Source organism: Nerophis ophidion, linkage group LG03 (assembly GCF_033978795.1).
Source record: "Nerophis ophidion isolate RoL-2023_Sa linkage group LG03, RoL_Noph_v1.0, whole genome shotgun sequence".
Classification (NCBI taxonomy): Eukaryota; Metazoa; Chordata; class Actinopteri; order Syngnathiformes; family Syngnathidae; genus Nerophis; species Nerophis ophidion.
The window spans coordinates 59,228,480-59,238,782 of NC_084613.1; positions in this window are offsets into that span (position 1 = coordinate 59,228,480).

Genomic DNA, 10,303 nt, shown 5'->3' on the forward strand with positions numbered 1-10,303 from the left:
CTAACTATTTAGAGCGGCGACTTAATCACTTCTGTGGTCTGCTGTTTTCTCCCTTCCCTGCTCCTTGGAAGTTTAATGTAGATCATAAATCATGCATCTCACTTGGAAAGTAGATGGTTGAGAAAATAATCTGATAATTTGGGACACTGTTAGCCATTTAGGACCTGGAACCGGCGAGAACCACACGAAAAGCGCTTGTTCACCACTGTCATCCCCACCCCTTATTTGCAAGGATAATGAGACATTCTTCATTTAAATGAGAATATATAAACATCTCAACAGCTTAAAATGATCAAAATATTGAAATATTAAATGTTATAATAAATGTGCCTGTTACTACATTACAAATACCGTATTGCCTTGAATTGCCGCAGGGCATATAGTATGCGCCTGCCTTGAATTACTGAACTCGCTTTGCAAAATAATTAACGCATTCTTAGTATTACCGCCTGGTCAAACTCGTGACGTCACGAGTGACACTTCCTCTGTCATCTTTTTCAAAATGGCGTAGGCTGATTTCAATACCGGTAATTTGAAATCGCATAAAGGGAAGAAGATTAAGAGCTATTCAGTAGTATTTAAGGTCCAAGCTTACATCACACTCAAATTTTTAGTGCATGCCTTTGGTAAGTGCCAGAGGGAGAAGAGGTTTTAAAATAATTAGCGCATTCTTACTTTTACCGCATGCCTTTGGTAAGCGCAGGAGTGAGAACAGGTTTTAAATTAATTAGCGCCCCGGCGGCAATTCAAGAAAATACGGTATACTTACATCAAGTCTATAAAACCTTAATGGAGGTGTTTGGATGGTGCAGACAATCAGCGCACCGGGGAATAATGAAAACAAGCAGCATAAAGACCAGCGGACCCGTAGAGCCTACGCCGGAATGTAAATTCTCTTAACAGAAAGCATCCCGTCTCTGGCTTTCCCTCCCGCGTACTTGCTCTCTCCCTGTTACCGCTTTGTCCCGTGTCTCATGTCCTTTGTGTTCTCCAGAATGTCCTTCCTGTTCCTCGTGATCAAGTTGCGTATCTCGACTTCACTCTGGATTCTGGACTGCCTCCCTCGATCCTCGACCCCTGCTTGGACACGGACTTCGTTGCTTCACCCCAGCCCCCGACCACTTCTTTGCCTCGCCCCTCTGGACTGACAAAGGATTCATCCAACACACACTTAGAACAACCCCAGGTAACGTTTACATTATTAATTCAACACATTGTCTGGCACCACATACAGAGTAGCATACACCACCCACACACTCATCAAAGGTATAAAAAAAAACTGTTAACCTGATCCTCCTTGTGGTGTCGTCTCCTTCCTCCGCCGTACGTAACAGCGGACTTACGATTGAATCTATTCCATATTTAGAATGCATTAAGAAAAAAACATTAGTCGTCATGTATTTCATATTGATTGTGAACAATGGGCAAAATCCCCAAAAAAGCGCAGTTTACCTTTAAAGGGGAACACTATCACGATTTTAAAAGGGTTAAAAACAATAAAAATCAGTTCCCAGTGGCTTGTTGTATTTTTTGAAGTTTTTTTTCAAAATTTTACCGGTCTCGGAATATCCCTAAAGAAAAGCTTTAAAGTGCTTGATTTTCGCTATTTGCGATGCGACTATCCATTTCCCTGGGACGTCATACAGTGCCGCCAATGTAAACAAACAATGGGAATACCACAGCAAGATATAGCGACATTAGGTCGGATTCAGACTCGGATTTCAGCGGTTTAAGCAATTCAACAGATTACGCATGTATTGAAATGGATGGTTGGAGTATGAAAGTATTGAAGAAGAAACTGAAGCTATTGAGCGAATAGCTATTGACGCTATTCATAGCCATAGCATGGCCAAATAGCTGCGTTAGCATTGCAGGTAAAATGTGCGGACCAAACGATCAGGACTTTCGCATCTTTTGACACTGGAGCAACTTAAATCCGTCGATTGGTAAGTGTTTTTTTCGCATTAAATGTGGGTGGAAGGAAACGTAATATAGTTGCAAATGCATCTGCAGGTTATCCATACAGCTCTGTGCCATGTCTGCTTTAGCACCGCCGGTAAATAGCATGTTAGTGTCAATTAGCATAGCATGTTAGCATTGATTAGCTGGCAGTCAACATCAACAAAACTCACCTTTGTGATTTCTGTGACTTTATCGTTGCAAATGCATCTGCAGGTTATCCATACATCTCTGTGCAATGTCTATCATCGCCGGTAAAATGTGCAGACACTCTGGCACATTCAATGGGGGTCTGGCGGGAGACACTTTCGCATCTTCGGACCAGTGATGCAACTTGAATCCCTCCCTGTTAGTGTTGTTACACCCTCCGACAAAAACACAGACGAGGCATGATGTCTCCAAGGTTCATAAAAATAGTCGAAAAAACGGAAAATAACAGAGCTGAGACCCAATGTTTACAATATGTTGAAAATTAAAATGGCGGCTGTATTACCTCGGCGACGTCACATTCTGACGTCATCGCCTCCAGAGCGATAAACAGAAAGGCGTTTAATTTGCCAAAATTCACCCATTTAGAGTTCAGAAATCGGTTAAAAAAATATATGGTCTTTTTTCTGCACCATCAAGGTATATATTGACGCTTACATAGGTCTGGTGATAATGTTCCCCTTTAAAAGTGAGTATGCATTGAGGCCAAACAGTGTTAAGTGTTGATACGTTGCCCATTCTGCGCTGAAATGTAACAGTATTTTCCGTAATGATTTTGAAAACGATAAACCAAATGGCTTTAGAAAGGTAACGTTGACATTTCCACGGTGAATACAAAACCCTTCTTTTTGGTGCCATCGTGTTCACATGAGTGATTCCAGTGTGTGTGAGTGTTCATTACTCTCCCCTGCATACCCAGCTTTGAAGCGGCTCCACCTGCTTGCCGATATGTCACTAGTTACCTGCATCCACAATTATTTTCTGTTGGGCTGTTGCTCCTTAGGTGCTTTACTCCTGTCAGCGTAGACAGTAGAAACCAAATGTTCCAATAAACTCAATGGCCCACTGCACGGCTCATGTGCTCTTGTTTATATCTTACAAGCCCCTGCTGTATGATTGTGCATCATTTAAATGTGATGATGAAAAATGGGTGTTTACTTGCCGTTTTTCCAAGTGTAACCAATAATTAGACAATTTCCAAGAAGCCTTCGGAGAAATACATACATACATGCAGAAACAAAACTTATTTTTCACACAGAGGTAAAAATATAAAAGGACAACTGCTTGTAATTATAATTTCAGGTTGGCTGGAGAGGAAATCTGTTTTTGCCGGACAAAGAAGATGCAGTGAAGAGTTCAGTCCCTTCAACAGAGCCAATAAGCTAATGTATGTCAGTGAAGTTGTGGTGCATTGTTTTGCAATGAGTTTGATAGTAAGAACTCTGAATTCGAGAAGCCTTCCATTATACTTTTGCTAGACCGAGAACAGTAATTGTACACTACATATTAAGTAATTTGAAACCCCCTCATTAAGTTTTGCTCGGTTTAGTAGCCCCTCTACCACATTTAGAGAGACGACTATTTTTGTGTAAAATTGCCAACATAAAATTAGGGGTGGGTACCAAGTTTGGTACTTTTATGGGTACTGGCCAAAGCCTGTCGGGACTATCGGTATAGCTCGGTTGGTAGAGTGGCCGTGCCAGCAACTTGAGTGTTCCAGGTTCGATCTCCGCTTCAGCCATCCTAGGCACTGCCGTTGTGTCCTTGGGCAAGACACTTTACCCACCTACCCCCAATGTAAATGTAATTTACCGTATTTTTCGGATTATAAATTGCATTTTTTTTCATAGTTTGGCCGGGGGTGCGACATTTACTCCAGAGCGACTTATGTGTGAAATTATTAACACATTACCCTAAAATATTAAATAATATTATTTATATAATTCACGGAAGAGATGAAGAAATTGTCAGCAATCGTCGCACACACGTCAGCAATCGTCACACAGACGTGAAACCAATCATAGCGGAAGTGCATTGTGGGTCTTGGGATGCTAACTGCTATATGCTACTGCTGTAGCTTTTAAAGTGGATCATTTCAACGTTGGCGGTAACTTATAAAAACTGAGAAGGGCTGAAAAAAAATAGCACCGAATAGGAAATCATGTACTGCAGATTACAAGCTGGACGTAGTGAAATATGCAGCAGAAAACGACAAGAGGAAGCGACGCATACCTTTGGAAATGTCAGAGTTGTTTAGAAGCGACATCGAGGAAGACGATTTCATCGGATTTATCGATTAGGAGTGACAGATTGTTTGGTAAACGTATAGCATGTTCTATATGTTATAGTTATTTGAATGACTCTTACCATAATATGTTATGTTAACATACCAGGCACCTTCTCAGTTGGTTATTTATGCGTCATATAACGTACACTTATTCAGCCTGTTGTTCACTATTCTTTATTTATTCCTGGCATGGCAACACACCGTAGTCTATACACTGCTGCCATCTAACGTCTTGGAATTAACACTGCATGCAAATTCTACTATATAATACTTGCAAATGAGACTCAGAATTGTTTTTATAAGAAAACAAGATATAACACCTGGACAGTACAGCTCATTGTTTAATGTTAAACAAAAACAATTGATTATATTTTGTAAAAAATTCACATTCACTAACACATTTGAACACACACAGAAGTTCAACATTTGGTACCATTGTGTCGATTCCCAGGTACCAGGAATTGGTAATGTATCAATTTAAATGTGAAAAGTACCCATCCCTATGTAAAAATCTAAATTACTGTTGAATGTATTTCCTGTTTTCAGTGGAATTTTATATATATATATATATATATATATATATATATATATATATATATATATATATATATATATATATATATTAGAACATTTAAATTAGTGTATTTAGATTGTGGACATTGACAAATGCTTTGAGTGCACACAATTATTTTGAAACAATGGAAAATGTTTTTCTGAAATTTGACAATGTTCTCATAGACTTCTAATTTGATTACTCATGAGCATTTCCACTGAAGAAGCAACTTTGCTGTTTTCTGCTGTATGAATGCACACTTTGCATGACCTTCACAGCATCAAGCAGGAGTCAGGCCAAGATGAGTAATGAGCTGGAACAGCATATTGGATTATTTATAAAACATGCAACTAATGGGTGGGAAAATGACTTCATATATTGTTTTCATACTGTTGTTACACCAGGAAATTGATCCCGAACCAGACTAAAAAAATAGGAATTAACACGTACCAGTTGACTCATTAACACATCCATCCATCCATTTTCTACCGCTTATTCCCTTTCGGGGTCGCGGGGGGCGCTGGCGCCTATCTCAGCTACAATCGGGCGGATGGCGGGGTACACCCTGGACAAGTCGCCACTTCATCGCAGGGCCAACACAGATAGACAGACAACATTCACACTCACATTCACACACTAGGGCCAATTTAGTGTTGCCAATCAACCTATCCCCAGGTGCATGTCTTTGGAGGTGGGAGGAAGCCGGAGTACCCGGAGGGAACCCACGCATTCACGGGGAGAACATGCAAACTCCACACAGAAAGATCCCGAGCCTGGATTTGAACCCAGGACTGCAGGACCTTCGTATTGTGAGGCAGACGCACTAACCCCTCTCCCACCGTGAAGCCCTCATTAACACATGATTGTTGAAATTAGTTTTGAAACATTACACCTACTTTTTTATGTACGATCTCTTAAGGTTTAAATGTACACTATACTAAAGTACATTATTTTGTTAAGAGAATGCACAGAAACAGCAGATGTTACATGTACAAGGTGCTTGGTTTTAATGGTGACAAAGGGAAGGGACAGAAGTAGCACTAATGGCTGACAGCTACATCAAGGCTGAGAGGACCAGAAGAAGAAGAAGATTAAGGGCAATTTGGTCAAAGGAGGTGACAAAAAACATTGAGCATTGTTCAAAAACGGTTCTTCTGAAGAAAGTTCTTCTTAAGTCTCACTCGCGTACTTTTTAAGAGGAAGGTGGCATTCACCAAAGCGCGGTCTTTACAGATGCAAATTAGGTGCTGTGTGCACAGCTTTGAGTCAGGCACAAGAGTGGAAACTAGAGATGCGCGGTTTGCGGTCACAACCACGTAGTCCGCAGATAAACCGCGGGTAGAGCGGGTGACATGACGAAAAAATAGATTTTAAATAGATTCGGGCGGGTGGCGGTTGAACCAATTCGGAAATATATATTGTAATAATCCCATGAATGTAGGCTCATAAAACTTCTGTGTTTGTCTTGTCTTTATTGCACAAGATGCAATACAACCACACAGCAGCTCTCTTGTCTCTAACGCTTTTCCCGGGACAACTCGAACTCTCACTTCCTGTCGATAACGTCACTTCCTATCTCTCCCGGAAGTCCCGCCCCGCAGCCAAAATCATTGGCTAACACCCCGTAGCCAGCCGCTACATTATACATAGTTAAATGTTATGTTGAAGAGGTTCATTTAGCCTACTGACGTGTATTTATAAATGGTTGATTTATATAGGCTAGTAGGTAAAGTGTTGTACCTGACAACTCTTGATGGTACAATCCATATAACACGTCACAGACAACGTCACGCTAACATCACGTGACAGCTCTGATGAAGGTTGCAGAAGCAAGGTAGCCCAAACTTGTCAGGTACAACACTTAACCTTACTAGCCTATAGAAATCAACCATTTATAAATAGTTAAATGTTGTTACCCACATACGAAAAACGAGCAGCACTCTTTGAAACAGTCTGTGGGCTTACTTTTATTTTGAAGTGTCTCGTTTGGTCTGTCGACGGATGTAAGGAAGCTACTTCCGGGTACGGCCAACGAGGTATTTGTCATTTGTTGGTATTTTATTTGGTAAAATGTTTGATCCACATGCTGTGCATGTTATTATTTTTACGTTTGTAACGTGCTTTATTTATTACAGTTTTCACAGTGAATTTGAGGGGAAAGTAAGCCTTCAAATAAATCAGTACAAGAAAGCCATTGTGTCTGTGCTATTTGGAGGGAGTTACACTTTCTAACCTCACTAATGCCTTGCATTGTCTATATTAGATATATAACAACGGGTGGGTGGGTGTGGGTTTGATGAAATGTTGGTTCAGGTGGGTGGCAGGTGGATGAGGACTTTAGTGATGCGGTTGCGGATGATATAATTGCCTATCCGTGCATCTCTAGTGGAAACATCACGCAGTTAAAACGTTCATGATTCCTCAAGGGTTTTTCAGAACAACACTTGTGTGGACCAAATTAAGAAAATTCGTAATGACAGTATTTGTTAATTAGACCATTGATCAGTGTTCATTAACAATTTACTGGCTTTGGCAAAATTATTCTGATGTGGCCACTGTGTTGCCAGGTCTGTTTTTTTTTGCAGTTGCCCTTTTTTGGAATTCCTTGGCAGAGCCACTGCAACACACCTGTGGCCAATTTAGGCCAGCTCTTAAACTCTGGGCTGAGGCATGCATGACTCAGATTCAGAAGTACTTTATTAATCCCTGAGAGGTAATTGAGTTTTCAGCACAGACAAACATTACAGAGAGACAGAATAAAGATCGCTCACTGATCTGCCAACGTCCGATGCCCCTTACAAAAAAAAAATGGTGAGAAACAGGTAAACGTTAGGGAGACGGGTGGTAGTAAAAAAATATTCAGTCAAAGGTTGGACTTCAGGGAGGGGTCCAGACTGAGGCCAAGGGGGAAAAAAATCATAGCCATAGCACACATAATAAAGGTCTGGACTCTCACTATTATGTTAGAACCACTGTGGACTGGACTTTCACAATATTATGTCAGACCCACTTGACGTCCATTGCATCCGGTCTCCCCTAGAGAGGGGGCGGGGAGTTACCCACATTTGCGATCCTCTCCAAGGTTTCTCATAGTCATTCTCATCGACGTCCCACTGGGTTGGGAGTTTTTTCTTGCCCTTATGTGGGTGCTGAACCGCGGATGTCGTTGTGGCTTGTGCAACACTTTGAGACACTTGTGATTTAGGGCTATATAAATAAACATTGATTGATCGATTAATAAACATTTACATATTTTTAACAAAACTTGCAACAGCAGGAAGGGAGTGGGAGCTACAGAGGCCGGCTCCTTTTGTATAAGTGCTACTGTAGGCAGCCATCCATCGCCCCTAAGGAATTCAAGCGTCGAGAGCATTGGATGGGAGGTGGAGTATGTGTGTGTGGCGTATATTTATCGTTGATGCATGTGTGTGTAGGCCTGCAGCATGTCTCTTTTCTACTGCTTTGGTGTGATTGCAGCCACCAGTCAGTCCAAAGGCAACAACAGGTGCGTGTCCATGAGAAGAGAGTTTGTTGTGTTTTTGCTGCACTGTCCTTCTGGAGAGTCTCGAAGCCAGGGAAACAATCTAAGTTAGTATGTTGTATATGCAAGTGAAAAAAAATGTTTCCTTTCACTCTAAATTGTCTATGACTGATCCTCAAATTCATCCTGCAGGGCAGACAGTCCAACGTTATCCAAATCACAAATTGTCCAAAGTTCTGCCCGCATCCTCCAATAATTTGTGGCAGCTTTGGGGTACTTTGAAGACTGCCAGCAACTTCCAATTTGTCGACAAACCAGAGCAATGCTTACTCCAATCAGCAGATGTCCTGTTGTCATAATTCTGAATAAGTGGATATCTTCACGTCCTCGACTGAAGGGTCGCCAGGCACGTGGCATTCCTTCCCCTCCCAAGAGTATGTCATGTGTCCAGCAACAACCGCTCCGTCAAGACAAGAGCTTGTCTATTTCGTTGAGAGGCCATTTAAATACGTCCAATGTTTAGATTTATAGAGTAGTGCACAAAGAGGCAACAAGAAAGTTAAGACGAGACAAGACAGAGAAGCAAGCAGGGGAGATAAGGGAGAGGAAAGGAGAGCGTCTGCCCTCGACGAGTGCCAGTGAGAAAAAAGCGCCAGATGATTCTCCTTGCCTTCCTCTGTGTCGTGCATAACTCCTTGTCTCTATAGTCTTTTTAATTGTGTGTGCTCTCCCAAGTACTTCTTGTTGAACTTTTAACCAGTAAGTTTGGCCTTTTATTTGCAACTTATTTCCTTTGTTACTTTGTTAGCTTCCCGGTGGCCTTTTGTCTCCGGTAACTTTCAGTCATTCGTCTAGTGCGCTTTTTGTTATCTATAGAATTAATTGTTCATGGCTCATCTTGTCTACTGTGTCTCTGCTTTGGGGTCTGACTTCTGGGTTACCACCTACCGCAACAGTTTCTGTTGTTAATAGTAACAGATTTTAAGCAACATTTGGACAGGTGACACGCTGAGAAAAACAGACTACATAGAGGGCGCTTTACCAATCGATTCGACAATACATTTCGGGCGCGGATCAGTCCTGCCGATGCATCGAACATAACAGACATGGCATGAAAGTTGAATCACAACACACTTTTTACTGTAGACAGAGTGAGTAGAACAGGTAGTTGTCCGACTTTTCCCCATTTCCACTCAGAACTGAACTTGAGACAGTGGTTATGTAAAGTTAATAACAATATATATAACAATATTAATTGCAGTCTCTGTCTGACTTAGAGAGGCTTCTTCAGTATTTGCTCTATCATCAAATTGGATTAAAAACAATCCACTCTATCAGTAACATAAAACAAAGACACTAGTTGTGTATGAGTTTTGGGTCGGCAACCTTAGCAATTCGTACTTGTTGGCAACAGAAGTAATTGCGCTGATCTGACCCCTTAAAATGATTTTAAAACCTTTAACATCGAAACTGTAGCCGCCAATGTGATGTGAAGAGCCATTTTCAGATTGCCGTAAATCGTGAACTATAGAGAGTATTCCAATGGTTCCAATCTGCGCTTTAGAGTGATGCACGGGTTATAATAGTAATTTATGTCACAGCAGCACCAAGGCGGAGTTGGCGGGGTCTGTTTTCAGAGCAGCAGCCTGAAATGCGGGTGTCAGGAACAGACGCGGAGGCAGATTTCTACATCAATGATCTGCAGAAAAATTACACTCTATCAGATTGTTGGTTTTTTTTAGCATGTGCATTCATGTTTTGCCTGTTTTTTTGCAATGTTGTTTTTTTGCTTGAAAGTTAAAGATGTCAGGTGGTGGTCTGAGAAGTAAAAGAGGAGTGTTGTTAATCTTCTAGTGCCAACATGGCACTGCCATACTTATTATTGAAGTCACAAAGTGCGTTATTTTTTTAACATGCCTCAAAACAGCTGCTTGGAATTTGGGACATGCTCTCTCTGAGAGAGTATGAGGATGTTGAGGTGGGCGGGGTTGGGAGGGTCGGGGTTGAGGTGTAGGGGTAGCGGGGTTGTATATTG